This window comes from Tursiops truncatus, chromosome 3 (genome assembly GCF_011762595.2).
Source record: "Tursiops truncatus isolate mTurTru1 chromosome 3, mTurTru1.mat.Y, whole genome shotgun sequence".
Lineage (NCBI taxonomy): Eukaryota > Metazoa > Chordata > Mammalia > Artiodactyla > Delphinidae > Tursiops > Tursiops truncatus.
In genome coordinates, this window is record NC_047036.1 from 26170734 (window position 1) to 26192422 (window position 21689).

General features: G+C 43.2%; 1 protein-coding gene across 10 annotated transcripts in view; it reads left to right on the forward strand.

Moving 5' to 3' along the window:
* The window catches only part of PDZD2 (PDZ domain containing 2), a 372865-nt gene that overhangs the window by 202053 nt on the left and 149123 nt on the right, over positions 1–21689 (forward strand). The gene's annotated exons all lie outside the window — the stretch shown is intronic.

Below are 21689 nucleotides of genomic sequence, written 5' to 3' on the forward strand. Positions count from 1 at the left end.
TATGTGTGTTTTAATTGACATAAATGGTATCATATTGCATCTTGCTTTTTATACTCTTTTTTTTCTTTTTTGAGATCTGGCCACGTTAATGGAATCATACCTTTCAACTGACTTTTCAGTTTTAAGAAGATTCTCTACCTCTCCTATATTTTTTTTCCGGTAATTGCGGGTCTCTCACTGTTGTGGCCTCTCCCGCTGCGGAGCACAGGCTCCGGACGCGCAGGCTCAGCGGCCATGGCTCACGGGTCCAGCCGCTCCGCGGCATGTGGGATCTTCCCGGACCGGGGCACGAACCCGTGTCCCCTGCATCGGCAGGCGGACTCTCAACCACTGCGCCACCAGGGAAGCCCTCCAGTAATTTTTTATATCTAGGTTTATTTTCTTTTGGCTTTCATGTGGAAAATATATAATTTGATCTTTACTTCATTCTACACAGAAAAACAAATTGAAGATGGATTAAAAATAAATTTCAAATGGAGCACAGTGATTAGCATGCCCTTGCACCACGTATATCGTATAGTCCTTAAAAATATGTACACTGGTTTCAGGGCTCTTTATCCCATTCTGATAATTTGTCTATTCCAGCATCAATATCACACTGTCTTAATTACTATAGCTTTCTAATGCGTTTTAATATCTGATAATGTAGTCCATCCTCTTTGTACTTCTTTTTCAAACTTTTTATTCTCAGACCTATGCTCTCCCATATAAATATTAAACTATTTTTCAAGTTTCCTAAAAATTCTTCTTGGGATCATTTTGGAATTTCACTGAAATTATTGATTGATTGGGCAATATTAACATCTTTAAAATGTTGCCTTTCTCTCTCTGTAAACAAGGTTTATTGTCCCATGAATCCAAATCTTCCTTTTTATCCTTCAATGAAGCTTTGTAATTTCTTACTAAAGTTGCTTTTTAGATTTATGCCTATCTAATTTATAGTTTGGCTTACTATGGAAGCCAATTTTTTCTTCTTATATTCTCTATTTGGTCACTGCTGGTATAAAGGAATGCTATTGATTTTGAATTTGGATTTTTGTTTCCAGCAATCTTGCAGTAACCTCCTATCGATTCTGATTGTTCAAAGGTTGGTCTTCATAATTAACTATTAAAAAAACTGACTGCAAGTCTTCACTACCATTTTGAATCATATACTAAAGTTCCCTGAGCATAATGTAGTCAAATAGCCTTGACTCTGGATTTGGGCTACGTGCCAGGGGACATAAAGATGAAAACAGACAGTGGGGCACCAGTTCTGGGTGGTGACCAGGTATGGCCTCAAATTCAGTTCTTATAAAATTTCAATGTACAGTATATGCAGCTTTTGAGACTATTGAATTCTTATGCCAGACTTCCCAGGTTCCTATATTGTCACATCTGAATGTCCTTGGAAGCTGTCTGTGCCTCAGATTGCTTTAAAATGGACGTATTAGAAATAAACAAACAAACAAATAAATAAAATGGAGGTAATAGTAATATGTAATCATGGGGGTTGTGAGGTTTCAATGAGTAATTGCGTGTCCCTGGCCCAGCTGAAGCTTTCAGTAACCGTTAACTATTACTATGAGACATCCTTGCTGCATTTTCTAACTTTAGGAGTTTTGGAATCTTTATGCTGTGTAGCATAAGATTGTTATTAGTTCAGACTTACTAGTGCTTTATCAGAAAGTAGACCCTTTCTCTTTCATCCTTTGTTTTAAAGTGCTGTGCTCTTTGTAATCACATCACTTCCGGTAAGATCATGCCTAGCGTAATGCAGATCAAAAGGCAAGTTGTTTCACAGAAATTTGCTTTACACACCTTGCGAAAAGGCCTATTTTTGTTAATGAGGATGTTATCTGGGGCTCTAGCCCTAGTGTCCTCAGAGAGGGATAAACTAGAATCTAGAGATTTGAAGTGGTTTGCACTTGAATTTTTGAGATAGGGGAGAAAATACTATGACTGGTTCATAAGCTCAACAAGCACCCCAGAACCTCACTCGTTCGCATTGCTTAGGTGGTAATGAGTCCAGGTGCCTGGGAGAGCGTCTCTGGGCCCCTTCTCCATTCGCTGGAAGTGCTGTCTGGCCCCCCACAATGGCCTTTGTTCTTGGTCCTGAGCAAAGAGCTGCATCCCTTCTCAGTGTCCCTTCTCAACCATCCTGGCTTCCTAGAATTCTGCTTTAAAGCCCTGTTCTTTTTCTGACCCTCAGAAGCACACGGACAATCTCGAGACCCTGAATGGCAGAGCTTGCTGTAAGGTTTCTAGGCCTCTAGTGGTGGCGCGGCCTTGGCTAATTTTGGAATTTGGTAGAAAATGACTAACCCTGTGTTTAAATATCTACTGTGGCACACCCCACTGTTGGCCGCCCGTGACTGCGTAGACGGGGCACTGTGGAGTGAGGAAAGCAGGTGGTAGTAGACCGTGAGGCCCACGTGGTCACGCGCTGGGCGGGTGGCATTGTACTCTGAGCTCTGTCGCTAAGTGCCCAGGTCAGTGTTAAGAATTGAAATTTCTCCTCATGTATGACCCAGCAAGTTGTCTTACACTCTGTTTTTCTAGAGAACAAAGGCTGGGATTGAGAGCAACTCTAGTTATTCTGAAAGTTCTCTTCTGGATCTCTTCTTAGCAGGAGAGGAAGATCTTCCAGTGTTCTTAAGAACAGTCAAATCAATTTCAACAAGAGGCAGGCTTGTTTTGTCGACTTGTGGGTGTTTCATGCCCCATTTCAATTGTCATCTCTTCCCCTTTTCTTCTAGCCTAGGCAATACTCAGAGAGCTGTAAGAATTGGGAATTTTTTTCTTTTCAAAGCAGGTTTTTAAATGCTTTTCTGCTTAACATTTCTCTTTATCTTCAGTATCTTTGTTAAATAAAGGGAAAAAATTTTTTCTTCTGAGATGAAGAGAAAGGTGCCTTCAGTGACCAAACTGCTCTGTGTGTGATTCAATCCCTAGATCTGATTTCAGTTCTGCTAAAGATGGGCTTCTGAGACTACTCACACTTCCTCCAGCAATACCTGATTTTAAAAGACCAGCGTTATAATGAGCATTTTGTTTATGCTTTATAGTAAAATCCATGAGGGTTTATCCTGCTTTGGACAATTTGAAGATGCAGATTTTTCTTTTCTTCTTTTTTAAATATTATTTATTTATTTATTTGGCTGCGCTGGGTCTTAGTTGCGGATCTTCACTGCCACGTGCGGGATCTTCAGTTGTGGCATGCAGGATCCTTAGTTGCGGCATGCGGGAATCTTTTAGTTGTGGCATGTGGGATCTTTTAGTTGCTGCATGCATGCGGGATCTAGTTCCCCGACCAGGGATTGAACCCAGTCCCCCCACATTGGGACGCAGAGTCCCAACCGCTGGACCACCAGAGAAGTCCTGAAGATGCAGATTCTTCTGTTATTATTTACATCTTTTCAGATGTATCAGAATGCTCTGACACGTGAATTGCCTGTGTTTCAACATTCTGCTCTACGATGCCCGTCACCACTGCTTCAAGAACTGTCTCTGTCAATGGATAGGAAGCAAGCATTTTCACAATTCTATGAACAGAACATTTGCTCTTTTTGCTTTTGCAGAGTGGCTTTAGCCAGTATCCTCATTTGCAGAGATCAAAATCTGATCTGTAAGAACCCTATTTTGATTGGCTGTCGGGCATTCATAGCCCTGTAACTAAATACCAATGTATGAAATGGTTATTGTTCCCTGGAGGGGGGGGTCTGGGCCAGAACACATTCTTTGTGATTCCCGGGGAGCAAATGGAAGCTGTGAATGTCCCTGCAGCCAAGCCAAGTAAACACGAGCTCCTATAACCTCAGACACAGAGGTACAAAGTGGCCCTCTGGCTGTGGTTCGGGACTGGGATCTCTAACCAGCAGGCTGGCATTTAACTGAAGCCTCGCCATCAACCCTTTCCCTCTGTGGTTGGTCTAGTTCTAAGACCTCCGTCTAATATTCATCGTGATGATTGGATTTGACTTGCTCTGAAAATGAGTGTTGTTCCTTCACTCATTGCAATGAGTGTTGTAATGAATTTTTAATAACACTGGCCTGTCTTGAGTCACGTCCTCGTATTTGACAGTGTTTAGTCCAACTCTGTCCCTTCATCTGGGCATAAAAAGCCCATCCTAAAAGTTGACAGCTCCGCAGACCATCTTAACTGATAAACTCCAGGGACTGCATGTGTGTGGTGTTACACGAAGCAACAAACATGCATCGACACCAAGCCTCTGAAAACCTATGAGGTACAGGACTTGTAGTTGTGTCCACTTTACAGAGTGGGGACCTGACTTGGGTCCCACAATTGCTCAACCTCCTCGAGTTCCCACGGTTGGTAGTTAGCGCTTAGCAGGTGAGGAAAAAAACCTCAGACTGGATATCAGCTGATTCAAAATGCCTCCGTTTCTGGGGAGGTTTTTACAAAGGGGCCTGCAAGGGCCCGACGCCCTAGAAAACACAAACATAACAATCAGAAGCCCAGAGAATTAAAGGAAAGGAGGAAGAGGGTGATCATATGTTTCCAACGGTACTGCTCTCAATGATTCCATTTGGATTATGGAGACCTTGATCTTCCTTTCTGCATCGCACGTTGTAGGCCACCTAATGAATAGCTATTCTAGTAGAGGTTACATTGATACATGCAGTTGACATTTTTTTTTAAAGCAAATTGGATCATTTTCTGCTTGTTTTTAGCTGTAGAGAACAGTTTGGGTGGTAAATGTTTATTGAGACTTATAATTTGACAGGCCCATTTTTGGATCTTTGAGACATAAGAGACAAGACAAGGATTCCCTGTTTTCGTTTAGCTTCTATTCTTGTGGGGAGAGACAGGAAGTTAACACAGAAATAAAAAACTAGAAAGCAATGATAAATGTTTGTTTTTAATTGAGTTTTTGGGTGAAATTATCTTTCAGTTTATTTTATTAGCATTGTGACTTTCTTTTTCTTGGACGGGAGAATAGTACATGAGTCAAATGCCAAATAGCTGGGTTTTGTTGTCAGATCAAATTGGAATTAATTTACCTTCTGTAATTTAAAGACTGTGCTGGGTTCATAGAAACAGAATGAAGAACTCACTTCTGGTCTTATTTCTGTTAGGAGGCCTTGAGCTTGTCCCTCTAGTGCCTCTTATCCTGGATTTCTTCATCTGTTCCATGAGGGAGTTGGACTGAACCTGTGGTTTCAAACTCTGCTCTTGGAAGCATCCCTCAGAATCAGGATGGGGGAGCTGGCGGGACCTTAGGAGGCTGGTTCGGCCGCAGCCAGAGCAGTTCTGCTGTTGTCTGTCTGTTATCGGGGTTCCCCTAGATTGGAGAAAGGATTCTATGGCTGAAAAGGACAGTTTGGAAACCACTGTATTGTTCATGGAAAACCACGTTGTTTGTGGGGAAATGCCATGAGCAAAGTTTTTAAGACTGAGAGAAATGTACAAAACAATTAGAACAGACAGTGGATTAATAGAATATGTAAAAGCCTATAAATTCATGAGGAAAAAGAAACAAAGACCCAAAAGAAAAATGGACAGAGTCTATGAAATGGTAACTCACTGAAGAGAAAATGCAAATGGCCGATCAACATAAGACAAAATGCTTGATCTCTCAGAAAAATGCAAATTAAAGCAGTGGGATTTCGGCCCCCCCCCCCCAATACTGCCCATCATCCAGTCTGGACAAAGCCAGGGTTAAGGTTAGGCTTAGGCAAAAATTACAAGTATGATAGAATCAAATGTGGGTGGAGTTAGGGAAAGGAGTGTCCACATGCTGTGAGTGGGAGTGAAACCTGTGGTGGGATCTTGTCAGTGTCTATTGAAATCATACATATCCTTTGACCCAGTGATTCACTTCTAGAATTGTATTCTAGTGAAATCCATGCATCTGAACGTATTTCCACTCCAGAACTGTTGGGAAGAGGGGGAAAATGAAAATTAAACATCAGTAGAAGATTGAATAAATAAAATATGGTAAGTCCACATTGTAGTACACTGTGTGGAAGGTTTCAAAGAATGAAGTGGGGCTCTTCCATAGGATAGAATGATCTCTGAGGTGTATAGTTAAGTGGAAAGAAAAGCACCGTGTATAGAGGGCAAGAACACTATGTGTCTGTTTAAGTAAAATGATATTTTCTCCCATATGAATATAGCAGTATGTGAATGCTGCACCCAGAAGATCTAGATGAAAAACAGAAAACAATGTTTGTTTTGCAGAAGAGTGGAATTAAGGAGGAGATATCTACATAGTTTGAGTAACAGACAGAAGGAATGCATACATATTTTAAGCAACTAACAACACGATTGTTTAGAGCACGTCACTGTGCTCGAGGGACTCTAGGACGGGTGGCAGGGGCTCAGAGGCCGGGCTTGGTTTGATCTGCCATCGCCAAGTTGTAGATGTCCCTCCGGAGGGCCTCTTCCTTCCCTGCCACTCCTTCTTCCTCCCGGCCTGCCCAGCTCCTTGCCCCGACTCCCTTCCTCTTTCCTCCCGCCTTGAGGATCTGCCAGCTGGAGAAATTCCTCCCTCTGCCCTTCCACCCTTCTGAGAACTGTGGGTTGGCAGGGGACCAGCACAGTCCCTACAGGAAACTGCTTCTGTGAAGGATGCTGTGAAGCACGGGACCTTTGCCACGTCCCTGGCCCTCGAGCCTAGGGTGGAATTCAATTCTTGCGTTAGGACCGAGTCACTCCCACACACCAAGCCCCGAAGTACTAATGCATCAAGTAGGGTCTGTCAGAGTCTCTTGAATGCCTGCTGGCGCGAGACTTCATGCCGGGCTCTAGTCTTGTGAGTGCTTTGACGGGCATGTTCCTTCTGTGTCTAGTCCTTAAAGTTCTGACGCTAGCTGAACTAATTCTTTCTTTGGATTTCTGTATACAGACCACCGTGATACGTTCTGGAAATCCTGCGAGTTCAATGAAGGGTGGATGTTTTAAATATGGACGTGCTACACTCTAAACAGTCCGAAGCAGATCTCTCTCTCTCTCTCTCTCTCTCACACACACACACACACACACACACACACACACACACGTGATAAACGCGGTGAGCACCAGGGCAATGACAGAATAGGAACTGTATTAGGAAAATGACTCTCACCTCAGAAATGCTTGGGGCACATTTGGAACTGGAGACATTCTCTCCGGCGGAGGGACCTGGGGTGTGGGTGGAAGGACCACATTGGGAGTCTGCGAACAGTTTTCACTCATCTGCACACTCGATTTTGTTTCATGTTGCTTTTTGAGATGGAGAAGCAGACTTGAGGATGGAGGAGGGCTACTGAGATGGCAGCTTTTCCAATCGGAACCATTTTCACAGCGTAAAAGTACCGTTCCTGAGCTCTGCAGAGTCCACTTCCCTTGCCTCACTGCGCTTATCAGTTGCCCATTGTTCTTTTGGAACAATGGGACTGATTTTTCCATAGGAATCTGACGAAATTGAGCAGAGCTCTGCAGAGAACTGCCGATTGGGAGGACAATGTTGAGACTGCCAGCGGCACACATGCCACACGCAGAGGGTTGTAGGCACATAAGCAGAACTTTCTGCTCTTTGATTTCAGCCATCAGTTTTATATGTTTTTTTTACAAAAGAGTTTTTTCTAAAGAAAACATAAAATGGATTGGCCTCCTGGGGGCCACAGGTAGCTTTGAGAGGCTACTTAGCTGAAGGGCAGAGGGAGTGGGATTAACCTCACATACACAGTGGTGTTTGGGGACACAGCACAAGGAAACAACCCTATTTTCCAAGCCCGGGTTCTAGGGGTGCAGCTGTTCCAGTCCATTTGAGCAGTGGGATTTGGATGGAGCAGATAATGCCCATGGAAACTTTTCTAAACAATAAGTTTAGGTTTTTGAGGTAGTGGTGTCCTTGTGGGTTTAACTGTTAATTTGGTGGTGTACACTCTATAAAACATGTTAAATTATTTTGGGGGGTAAAGGGTAAGTGTCTTTCCAGGCGTCACTGTGGTAGCTCACACACAGGGTAGTCAATAACCAACTGTTGATAATTTTGATTGCCTGCTGCTTGGAAATCTTTTTTTTTTTTTTTTTTCTTGGCCATGCCACATGGCATGCGGGATCTTAGTTCCCCGACCAGGGATTGAACTCACGCCCCAGTGGAAGCACGGAGTCTTAACCACTGGACCTCCAGGGAAGTCCCGCTTGGAAATCTTTATGATAAATACTGTGAGGGATAGGAAGATGAACAAAGACCCCATCAGTATGGGAACACACACACACACACACACAGGCACAAAGGGCCTAGGAGTTCACCATTTGGGAGCGCGGCCCATTTGACGATGGCCAAACAAATGCTGGGCAGAGTGGAAATGTACAGAGTCAGGGTACCCTAATGCACAGAGGCAGGAAAAACTCTAGACCAGCCTCTCTCCGCTTCTCCGTTTCTCCCTCCTCAGTTCTCTGGACCTTCCTCCTTGTTTCCCCCAATCACACACATTTTGTGAATTGTTCTATTGTTTGTCTTTGAAAAGATTGATTTATACATTTGTAAGGAAAATCCCAGAGCCTTTTCCCCTTGATCCTATAAAGTTGCCATTTAATGAGGCGTTTGGAAGGCCACCCAGCCACTTGAAATCCAAAGTGTCACATTGAAGGATTGTTACCAACAAGTATTTACATTGGAGCCACGGTTTTACTTTCTCTTGGCAATTGGTTAATTTACTGCAAGAGCCAATAAATCCTTGGCCGAGGAGGAACAGATTGGAGGGGAGGAGCTTCTGTTTCGGGCCATTTTCTTTTGGAATGCTTTTAACACTTGGCCCCAGGGAGGATTGTGTCCTTTTGTTTCGTTAAACAGTTCAAGTTGGCCATTTTCTGGTGCTGTGTGGAAGGGCCTGTCAGGCAGGTGGGAACGAAGTGGCTGGGTCTTCATGGGCCCTGGATTTGCATAAACCTACCAGTTCTGTCGAGAGAACGTCTGAAAATGCGTTTTCTGAAAAAGGGGGACTGTGTAAATAATAGATGAGGTCTGAAAGGGTGATCTGAGTAGAACCGGCAGGGGGGCTGGTGGGAGAAAAGTCCCTTGCCTTGCCAGCGCCTGTTTTATGTGTTGGGAAGAAAAACTCTGCCGCTTTCTTTGAAGAACTTGCAGAAGAGCCTGGCTGTGGCCCTACTGTGTCGGTATAAAGGGCTCCTCTCTTTGCAGGCCTTAAAACACATGTGGACCGCTGTCTTCCTGCGCACCGGACAGGGCTGGAGTGATCTTCTCAATGTTTTTAGGGTGAGAATTCCAAGAGGCTTCAGAGCAGTACTGTCCCCCAGAACTTCCCAGGCGATGGCAGTGTTCTCCATCTGAGGTGCCCAATGTGGCAGCCAGTCGATGTTGGACTAGACGGTAATTTGGGTATAGGATGATCTCTTGGAATTTACTGTCTTCCCCCATATGTGACTCAGCCCAAACCTACACAAACAACGCCACCAAGGGCAAATCACAAGGTCCCTCCTGCTCAGCGGATGCAGGTTCAATAGCCCCAAGGTTCATTTGCCTCTGCTTCCTTCTAGAAAATTCCCTCACCCTCTCCAAAAATTCTCCCAAAATTCTCAGGTCTAGTTTGAGATCAGCTAGGCACATGGGGCCCTTGAGCCATCGGAATGCGGCTAGTGTGACCCACGAATTGAATTTTAACTTTTAACTAGCTCAAGTTTAAATACGGGAATCGCACTGAACAGGGCAGTTCTGAAGGGCTTTCCTGCCTTTTTCTGAAGAACTCTAAGTTGATCACCTTTGACCTTCACAGCCCGCTAGTGCAGGGTGGACCTTTGGTAGATAATCTACTCCCACAGGAAAAACATGAAGAAATCGAGTCTCAGAGGAGACAAATGAGGGGCTCAGATCTTGGACTAATAAAAGCAGCAGAGCTGGGACTAGGGCCAGGGCCATTCTGCCTGGACTCCCACCTCTGACAGCCCCTAGGAGCCCAGCGTTAGATGTTAATTTGAAGCACTTCTTAGCAGGGGACACCGACCACAAAAGGAAGCCTTGCTTAACATCTGGAGTCTTGGCTGTGGGCTGTGTACTTAATCTTCTCCTTTAAAATCAAACAGGTTTAATGAGCAGGGAGAGTTAGGAAATCCCTCTGGGCCCTTAAATCCAAGGAGGGGTTTCTCTGGAACCAGAGGAAGTGGGCCAGACAGGTGGAGTAGTTCCCCTCCCTTCTGGCCTCCTTTGCGTGGCCCTGTCTGTGGGGATTACAAGTGGGGAAGGACCCATGGAGGCTTGTGGTTCTAGTTTCCTATCCTTAATGTGCTGTAAAAAGGCCAAGCCCCAGGACAAATGGCCCACACTTGGGTAATCCTGATTTTATCAGTGTTTCTGGCAGCCCTATTAACTAACATGCCCCTTGCTGCCGTGTAAACCAGAGCCCTAAACTTGGAGTCCGTTAATTGGCTCCAGCCCCATGCTCGCCTTCTCTGGTTCTTGCTACTTCACCTCATCCTTGAGGACTGTAAGAAAAGCTCTGGGATTCTCCCAGCTCCGAGGGGCATCTGTAGAGGGGGGTCGGCTTCGCAGGCAGGAGGCTGGGCCACAGAGCAGTGACATCTGGGTTGGGACGGTGAACACTTGCCAACACCACTGATTCTCGGTAATCATGGTGTGGATTTAATGCCAGGGTGGCCTTCCCAACCGCCACCAGCACATTCTAGCCGTAAAGGTCCTCACCCAAGCTCACACCATGCCAGTGTGCTCAGAGAAACAAAATCCTTTTACTCTTATCAAAGGATTGTCTAGATAATTAGAAGGGAAATCCGCTGTGACAAATCAAAGCTACCCATCATGCTTTCACATCCTTAACAAAACGAATTTCTGGATTACCTGCTTCTCAGAGTCAGTCTGTCTACTCATCTCCTACCCACCTACCTACCTACCCGCCTATCTACCTGTAATAACCGCAGCAGATAATGGGGAGATGACTTTAAAAGCAAACACACAAACAAATTTCATAAAACCAACAGCTAACATTCATCTACTGTTTATTGATAACATGGTCATAGATCATACACACCAGTGCACTTTTGTGAGTAAATGGGGCACTGATAATCATGCTGGGATCATTTAAACCATGATTATTTAAACCATTTAAACCAGTGTGTTCCAGGCATGGGGCTTGGGTTGGTGTGCAGACAGGTAAAGAAGACCTAGTTTCTCCTCACAAGGAACTGGCCTCACAGTCTGGCAGGGAGACAAGTGTATAAGCAAATGTAATGTATGGCATGAGTACTGAAATGGGTGTGGACAAGGTATGGGGATGGGAGGAGACAATGGAGAGGGTAAGGGAATTTTCTAGAAGGAAGCAGAGGCAAATGAACCTTGGGACTGTTGAACCTGCATCCGCTGAGCAGGAGGGACCTTGTGATTTGCCCTTGTTGGCGTTGTTTGTGTAGGTGTTGGCTGAGTCACATATGGGTGAAGACAGTAAATTCCAAGAGATCATCCTATACCCAAATTACCGTCTAGTCCAACATCGACTGTGCTTTGTGTTTAAAAAAAACCTTAAACAAGTGACATATGTGGGTAATGAATTTTAACGGGTTGTAGGTGATTTTCCAGTGGAGTAAATGTAGTGATCAGTTATGTCGAAGGGTATAAGTCAGGCTGTGTATGTTCTCGTCCTATTCGCCCTCTACTGGGGACTGCTTAGTTCCTCAGCAGGGATGCAGGTATGTCTGTGTGCAGTAGAGCTACTAAAACTTTCAGACTAGTTAGAAAACGCTCATTCAGGTGTTTGGTAGCACGAAGTTGTACAGACCAAAACATTCTCAGGTCTAGCTTGAGGTCAGCATGCAGCATTATTAGGGTACCGCATGTGAGTGAAAAGTGCATGAAAGTTTTGACCAAAAGAAATTCATTCGTGAGCCTTTCAGTCCCTTGAGGTCAGGCGGCATCTGTGTCTGGCTTACTCTCGAGTAGGTGGGGAAGCCAGACATGATGGGACGCGTGATCTCAAGGGTGATCTCAGTCCAAAACCTCCTGCCTTAGGCTAAGTGGCATTCATGAGGTCAGGGTTGTTCCTGACTTAATGTTTTTCCCTTCTAGCTTTTACATATTGCATGAATAAGACCATAATAACTTAAAAAATAATTTTTAAAAGGGAAGGTTCTCCTTAATTTTGTCACCCAATACATATCGACTGTTTTGCTTTTCTAACCCCTGTCTACATGCATCCTTATAATAGCGTAGGTATAATTGTAGTGTCTGCTGATTTCATTTTATTCTGGTTTTACTGTAGCGTGAAATTAAGTTTGGGGTGAGCTGCTGTGACCTGAAGGATTGGAAGACAGTGGCCTAAGCATGGCTCTATCCTCAGTTCAATGAACCCTTGATGTCAGATGAGGAAACTGTTACAGAAGGCAAACCAAAGGGTAACTCAGATGCCGGAGAGGCGTTTAGGAGCTTATTACCTCATCACCCGGTTCTTGGTCCACGTCACTGGTCGCAAAGGTGCTTTGTACCTAGTGTTCTCCTCTCTTCTTTGCCAAGCCACTTTTGGCTGAAGAACATGTCTTCTGCTGGGGTGTTGGGATTTGTTGGAAAGAAGTTCTTCTCAACTTGAGCCAATGGGATGACTTAAAATTCTGCCTGGAAACTCCCATGAACATGTGATAAATCCCCTTCCTCTTTTTTCAGTCAGCCACAAAACAAACACACCTTCCTTGAGAAGGCAGCTCTGCCTTTTCCTTGCCTCACTTCCGTCTGCCCCACCCAAAGGACCTGTGTTCCTGCCTGAGCTGCAGGGACTGGACTTAGGCCTCTTTCCCATCCTGAGCTTTTCCTTCCTTCATTACCATGGATAATAGGCTCTGTCCTCCTGCCCCTGTCAGGCAACTAGCTTTATTATCCACCAACCATGTGCCAGGGCCTTTTACAGACATTCTCCTGTGTAATTCATCCAACAACACTGTGACATAGCTATCTGCTCTGTTTTACTAATGAGGAGACTCTAAGTTGGAATTTAAGAAATGTGCCCAACACCCAGTAAATGCCAGGATCCAGGACTGGCAAAGTTCAAATCCTGCCACTTTTCCATGGGACCAGGCTTGCCTCTGGCCCTCTCTTTGACACTTCCCAGGTGCTATGAATGGAAGGTTAAAAAAAAAGTACTGTGCTGGGCGTTGAGTGTACGTGTGCACACAGGGGCACCTGTGGGCCAAGGAAGAGGTTTGTTGTCCTCATCAGCCAGTTTCCTGGTGGTAACTGTGGGCAGTTAGCCCATCCTAGGTGACTCATCAAATCACCTATTTGATATTCTCCTGTGGTTCTTTCTTAAACCCAGCTGCCCACGGTCACAGCTTGGTGCCTGCCTGGACTTGCCCACCCCGGCGGTAGACTTGGCTCAGCTCTTGTCTCTAATCATATAAAATTCATCCACTCAGAAGAAGTTTATTGAACACCTACTACACGCCAAGTCCTTTGCTAGGGGCTGGATATGAATTTGATAGAGACTGTTAAATAGATTAAAGCCATGATTTTCAAACAAGCGTTTTTGAATCTTTAGAGATGCATGAGAATTTTTTAAATTGTTAGCTACAATAATCTTTCTTTTTTTTTTTTTGGTGGTACGCGGGCCTCTCACTGTTGTGGCCTCTCCCGCTGCGGAGCACAGGCTCCGGACGCGCAGGCTCACGGCCATGGCTCACGGGCCCAGCCGCTCCGCGGCATGTGGGATCCTCCTGGACCGGGGCACGAACCCGTGTCCCCTGAATTGGCAGGTGGACCCTCAACCACTGCGCCACCAGGGAAGCCCTACAATAATCTTTTAAAAAGTATTTTGCCAATTACTAAGAAGAAAACTCCTCTTTTGTAACAGTATTTATAACTGAAGGATTTAGCAATTAACATTTTATCTTAAGTGGGTAATACTCAAAAGAATTTTGTACAGTGGGGTCTGGTAAGATTTTTTTTTTTTTCTTTAAATTGGCCTATACATCACTCATGTGTGAACAAGGCAGGGTTAAATATTTTCCCTCCTGCAGAAACATATTTACATTTTAAAATACTTTCTGAAATAACACCTTACCCAATGGAATAGCTCCCACCTGGAATTTAGGGCCCCAGAAGATACTTGTGGGAAAGTGAGCCTCAGGGTCCCTTATCACAACTTGAAAACCAGGTTCCTGCTTTTGGAGAATCTGTGGGCAGCTTGGGCCGCTCCGTGATGTTTCCCCAGCCTCTCAGCGCGATCACTTTTACCTCTCAGCCCTTGAAGTGCTGTACACACCTCTGTTATCTCCTATATGGTGTCTCACGTCAGATGTCAGCAAGAGCTACGTGTGTTCAGAAGAAACACTGGCTGAAGTCGCACGGGAGATCCAGTTACCACTGACCTCAGGACTCCTTATCTTTCCTCAGCATTATCAGTGCCTATTATCAGTGTGAAAATGGTTTCTTTTTCTGGGATTAGGGCAGATAAGGAAGTAATGTGCATAATGTCCCCAGCTACCAACAAATCAGTTTAGTTAAGTACACAGAGACGTGTATAAAACATTCAAATGCCATCATCTCTCATTTTGCACGACCATTGTTTCATATATGTATCTTTTGTCTTTACCCTTAGAGGGTGAAGACTCTTAGTCATTTATTTCTTCCCTGAAGTTGACTATGTTATAGACATTTTATTTAGTGAAGAACTGAAATAAATCATACCCCCCCCCCCCGCAAAGTATAGTCTGATAGGACCCAGAATTGGCTAACTTCAGATCCTGTTGTTTTTCCATTGGCTGCCTCTATAGACTTATCCGTTTCTGTCAGTTCAGCAGGTAACTGCACATAGTTCATGATTGACGCTGACGGTGTGGACATACAGGTGTAAAGCGAGGCTTTAGGACAGAGAGTCCTTGGCAGTGAAGCCCTAGGAAAAGAGGAGCAGAAGAGGCTCCTCTAGCCAGTTGCCAAGGACAAAGGTCAACTGATGGAGTAAATAAAACGCTGACACCGCCAGGTCTCTCCTGTCAAAGCTGTTTAGTGGAGGCAGGGGCTTCACTGCTTTGATGCAGAAAGCCTTCCTAAGGGCTGCTGTACCCTGGGTCTCTACAAGCTGAGCGCCCACCTTCCACACTGTGTGGACAGAGACTTGCTGAGCCAACTGTCTCCCAGCCAAGCCCTTCCTAGCTCCGTGTTGAAGTTTCCTTCAGATGTGTGAGAAGTCACTAACCAGCTCATGCGGGATGGCTTTAGGGGTCAGTCCTAGGGATAGGTGGAGCCTCTTTTCTACAGACTTCTAGCATCATCCTGGTAGATTGGCTCCTACTGACCTTCCAGCGTCAGAATCAGCAACTCCCATCTTCTGTGATTAACAACGTTTGCTTCAAGGTCCTGAATCTCATCACCTTCTTCTACCATGTACTGGCTGGGTAGCCTTGGGTGAGTTATTTAGCTTCGCCAAGTGGGTTTACATATAAACTGAGAACAATAACTATACCTCCCACTCAGATTTGTTACTGGGCTTAGATGAAAGAACGCGTGTAAAGCTGTTGACACGCTGGCATGTAGCACACAGTAAATGATGTAATAAACGATGGTTGCCAGTAGTTCCAGAATGGCAGAGGGCAAGCGACTGGGAGGCATGGTTGTGTGTCCTCCCATTTGCCCCATCTGGTGGCTCCTCTCAGTTGAGATGCTGGGGGTAGAGGGGGTTAGGCAGCACTGGGGTACCAGCCTTCCGATTTCCTGGGTGACATTGGGCAGTCAGGAAATACTCATGATCACATGCGATGTTGACTGATTTATGGATTTGCTGCCTCTTACCCTTCATATATATATATAGAAAGCCATCTACAGGTAGAGAGAATTGTAAAGAGCTCACCGGTTATTGGCGATGGAAGTCAAGCTTCCTCCCTTACCTGAAGGCGACCGGCAAAGGGCTTGCGGCCTGGAAGGAGGGTCAGCTCCAGGCTGGCCAAGGCTGGGTTTGTCCTCTCGAGGAAAGTGAGGTGAGGTATTGGGGATGGACACAGGCTGCTTCTGCAGGTCCAGCCAGCCTTTAACACTCTCCACTTTGTTCCTGTTGCTGGGCATCTGTCTGCCTTGGCCTGAGGAAGGGAGGTCCTGCCAAGCGGAAGCGAGGGGACTGCAGGCCACAATTAGGTGATTTCACATGTAAAACGCTGTTCAGTTATTTCTTAGGTAGAAGAATATGTGAGCCTCCAGGAGCACTGAAGCCATCTCTCTTAATTATGACCTTGAGGGGCAGCTAGTTTTATGGCCCTGACGTTTTGTTTCTTGATCTATATAATGGACATACTTACATGGACCCCGCTACTTCTTGGAATAAAGAAACTAAATGTTCTCGTTTTTGCTGGGCCCCAAGGTTTGTGTGGGAATGGGGGGTTGAGGAGAAGGAAAAAAACAGCAAGAATGCTTAGAGAGGTTCCTAATTAATTTTCTACTAAAATGTGTCTTCATCAATCTTCCTAGACAAATGCTCACCATTCTTATTTTTAAAATAGCTTGATAATTTTCTCTTTTTTGCCCAAGCACAAGGCAGTTTAGAAAAGGGGTTGGGGAGTTGAGGCAAGAGCTGACCTTTCTAAGAACTTTCTAGTTGCCAAGTATTTAAAATGTGCATTCTAGGTTAACTGCTGTAAGAATAGGTGACTTTCAGACAGAGAAAGACAAATATCATATGATATCACTTGTACGTGGAATCTAAAAAAAATGGTTCAAATGAACTTATTTACAAAACAACAGTAGACTTACAGAGTAAACAAACTTATGGTTACCAAAGGGGGTAGCAGGGGGAGAGGAGGCTGTGGGAGGGGAGACATATAAGCTAAGAGTATGGGGTTAGCAGATACTACTGTATATAAAATAGGTAAACAATAAGGACCTAGTCTATAGCACAGGGAACTCTCCTCAGTATCTTATAATAACCTATAATGGAAAAGAATCTGAAAAAGAATATACATGTGTATATATATGTATAACTGAATCACTTTGCTGTACACTTGAAACTAACACCACATTGTAAATTAACTATATTTCAATTTTTGAAAACACCTATAAAAATGAAGTGAAAAGAAAAGAATAAGTGACTTTGTTACCTAGATTAGTTTTAGATCATCTTAATTTTGCCTGCTTAAAATTTGAGAAGTTAATATTTCCCTCAATCAATCTTCAGTGCCTTACTGAGGGATAGATAGGGTGTTAGGGAATCCACATGCCCATATCTGTCCTCCTAGGAGGTTTTATTTTTGTTTTTTAATTATACATACAATTTCACCCATTTAAAGTTGACCATTAAATGGTTTTTAGTATACTCAGAGTGGTGTAAGCATCACCACTATCTAATTTTACAACATTCTTATTGTACCCCAAAGAAACCCTGTACCAATTAGCAGTCACTCCCCATACCCACCCCCCCCAATCCCCCTGACCTCTGGCAACCACCAATTGACTTTCTGTCTCTATAAATTTTCTTTTCTGGCTACTTCATACAAATGGAATCATACAGTATGTGGCCTTTTGTGACTGACTTCTTAGTATAATGTTTTCAAGATTCTTCTGTGTTGTTGCATTCATCAGTACATCTCTCTTTACAACTAAATAATAGTCCAACTTGTGGATATACCACCTTTTATCTATTTATCTGTTGATGGACATTTGGGTTGTTTCCACTTTGGGGCTATTTGAATAATGCTGCTGTGAACATTCGTAAGTCTTTGTGTGAACATATGTTTTCATTTCTCTTGGGTATATACTTAGCAGTAGAATTGCTGGGTCGTATAATTCCACGTTTAACATTTTGAATGACTGCTAAACTTTTCCAAAGTGGCTGCACTGTTTTACATTTCTACCAGCGGTGCCTGAGGGTTCCAATTTCTCTACATCCTCACCAACGTTTGTCATTATCTGGCTATATTATTATGGCCATCCTAGTGGGCGTGAAATAGTATCTCATTACGGTTTGGGTTTGCTTTTCCCTGATGACTAACGATGATGGGCATCTTTTCATGTGCTTATTGTGCATTTGTATATCGTCTGTGAAGAACTGTCTCTTCAGATCCTTCGCTTATTTTTCATTTGGGTTGTCAGTTTATTATGGAGTTGTTAGGGGTTTTTAAATATATTTTTAGCTCTTATGTTTAGGTCTGTGATCCATTTTATGTTAACTTTTGTGCATGGTTACAAATCATATATCTGATAGGGGGACTTGTATTCAGAAAAACACCCTTATAATTCAAAAATAAAATGTAAGTATTATTATGTAAGTTAGGGGTGAAAAGAAAATAATCAGGAAAGAAAAGTCATTCCAAATTAGTGAAAAATATGTTTTTGAATATTTTAAAGCAGTGTATTTATTTCAAGTGTGTCTGTTTTAATGAGTGAAAACACAAATAAAAAGCAAGTTGGCAAAATGCAGCAAAATAATAACTGATAAGTCTTTATCATGAGATTTTTAAAAATTGAATATAGTTGATGTACAATATATGTTACATGTGTACAATATAGTGATTCACAATTTTAAAGGTTATGTTCCATTTATAGCTGCTATAAAATATTGGCTGTATTCCCTGTGTTGTACAGTATATCCTTGTAGCTTATTTTATACATAATAGTTTGTACCTCTTAATCCTCTACCTCTATATTGCCCCTCCCCACTTCCCTCTCCCCGCTGGTAACTACTAATTTGTTCTCTATATCTGTGAGTCTGTTTCTTTTGTTATATTCACTACTTTATTGTATTTTAGATTTCACATATAAATGATATCATATAGTATTTATCTTTGTCTAACTTATTTCGCTTAGCGTAATACCCTCCAAGTCCATTCTTGTTGTTGCATATGGCAAAATTTCCTTCTTTTTATGGCTGAGTAGTATGTATACCATTGTGTGTATGTGTGTGTATGTATGTGTATGTATATATATATATATATGTGTGTGTATATATATATATATATACCACATCTTACTTATCCATCCATCTGTTGATGGGCGCTTAGGTTATTTCCATGTCTTGGCAATTATAAATAATGCTACTGTGAACAATTGTGGTGCATGTATCTTTTTGAATCATTGTTTTTGTTTCTTATGGGTATATACCCAGGAGTGGCATTGGTGAGTCCTATGGTAGTTCTATTTTTTAGTTTTTTGAGAAACCTCCATACTGTTTTCCACAGTGGCTGCACCAATTTACGTTCCCACCAACAACGTACAAGGGTTCCCTTTTCTCCACATCCTTGCCAACATTTGCTATTCGTGTTCTTTTTAACGATAGCCATTCTGATAGGTGTGAGGTGCTCTCATTGTGGTTTTGATTGGCATTTCCCTGATGATTAGCGATGTTGAGCATCTTTTCACGTGCCTGTTGGCCATCTGAATGTCCTCTTCAGAAAAATGTCTGTTCAGATCTTCTGCTCATTTTTAAGTCAGGTTGTTTGTCTTTTTGATGTTGAATTGTAAAAGCTGTTTATATATTTTAGATATTAACCCCTTATCAGTCATATCATTTGCAAATATTTTCTCCCATTCTGTAGGTTTTTTCATTTTGTCGATGGTTTCCTTTGCTGTGCAAAAGCTTTTAAGTTTAATTAAGTCCTGTTTGTTGGTTTTCGCTTTTATTTCCTTTGTTTTAGAAGGCAGATCCAAAAAAATATTGCTATGATTTATATCAAAGAGTGTTCTGCCTATGTTTTCCTCTAGGAGTTTTATGGTTTTCAGTCTTACATTTAGGTCTTTAATCCATTTTGAGTTGATTTTTGCATATGAGATATTTATTCAACATTGAGTTATCCCATTTCTTAGTTACTAATAAGAACTTACTACATCTTAACTTTCTGCATATTACAAATTGGTGAGGGTTAACAATAAAATCAGCTACTAACCTTAAAAATCAAGGAAGCAGCATGGGGTGTGTGTGTAGGATGAATTGAGAGATTGGGATTGACATGTATACACTGATGTGTATAAAGTGGATGCCTAATAAGAACCTGCTGTATAAAAAAATAAATAAAATAAAATTCAAGGAAAAGTTGATTTAGTCAACAGTCATTCAGTTAACAGACATTGATGGAGTGCTTACTATGGGCAAAGCTGGTCATAGTTGACGTCAAGGAAATGTAGTAGGGCCTTGTAAATGAACCAGTATTTGTAAACAGGCCAATTTGTTGCTTGAAGAAAACAATAAATACTGCTCTTATCAGTACGTGGTAGCTGAGACATGGAACTTGAGCCTAAACGGTTTAACTCAAGGTAGTAGATGATGAATGTTATTAGAAAGATACAAATAAAGAATTCTGGGTGTAATTACCCTGCATTACCCTGGATAAAGCTGAGGTTAGAATAAGTATCAGAAAAGAAGCAGCACATACTAAATGCTGCTGCTTGTCTTTTAAATTAGCCTATAAAATTATACAGGTGAGTGTGATGTTACCTGAGAGAGTAAGTCCCATCAGTGTCCTTTCTTTCATTCTTAATGGATGCAGGAACGCAAAACAGACTTTCTCCTACCTTGCAGGTATTCTAGCTTAAGTTTAAGTGGTTTGATAATCTCTTGCCTTCTCTACCTAAATCTCGAAGATGCTGAGGTTGCTTTCCTTCCTCTTCTAACTAAGCCAGGTAATGGAATCTTCCTCTGTGCTTTTGGCCTGTATTTTCCTCCTTTGAGGTTGAGTTCAATCTACCACTGAAAGGTGTTTGCATTTTCCAACCCAGTAGACCCCTTGTTAAGTACCATTAAATATAACCCCATGCTGGCTCTCTGCATATTCTTCTCGGTCAGAAATGTGTCTTTTTAAGACAGAGTTATACCTCCCTGCTGAGAGCTTCCCAGAGGCAGAGCAGCTTTATTCAAATATTGAGTGCCAGGCTTCCCTGGTGGCGCAGTGGTTGGGAGTCCGCCTGCCGATGCAGGGGACGCGGGTTCGTGCCCCGGTCCGGGAGGATCCCACGTGCTGCGGAGCGGCTGGGCCTGTGAGCCATGGCCGCTGAGCCTGCGCATCCGGAGCCTGTGCTCCGCAGCGGGAGAGGCCACAGCAGCTGGAGGACCGCGTACTGAAAAAAAAAAAAAAAAAAAAACCTCCAGCTGATACGCCTGCCAAGGTTAGTGTGCATTTCCTTCAAGAAGCCCACTGAAACTACATGGTAAGAAATATCAGGCTGAATTCATCCTCCATTTTCACTGAAGTAGAGAGGAGAGAAGACCCTGCGAAATATATTTTCTGTGTTTCATGTTCCATGCTTCATGAGTGTAGAAAATCTTGTGTTTTTTTTGGTTTTATTATACCCACCCCACGCCCAAGAAAATGAGGCATAATGAAGGTACTGGGTGAAAACAATTGTGTAACATCCTTATCCATTTTGGAGACTGTATATATTTAAGAAACCTAAAAATATTCTACATCTTCCTCCAATTTTCAAGTTGGTTTGATACTGCTTATTTCTGTTTGAAACTAAGCGAAAAGCAAGAATGGGGTCATAAGGGCACTGATTTAAGGGAGCAGGGACATATGGTTTAAGATATTTCTTTTTTTTTGGCGGTACGCGGGCCTCTCACTGTTGTGGCCTCTCCCGTTGTGGAGCACAGGCTCCGGACGCGCAGGCTCAGCAGCCGTGGCTCACGGGCCCAGCCGCCCCGCGGCATGTGGGATCTTCCCGGACTGGGGCACGAACCCGTGTCCCCTGCATCGGCAGGCGGACTCTCAACCACTGCGCCACCAGGAAAGCCCTAAGATATTTCTTAATATCAGTTTTTATTTTCAATGCTGA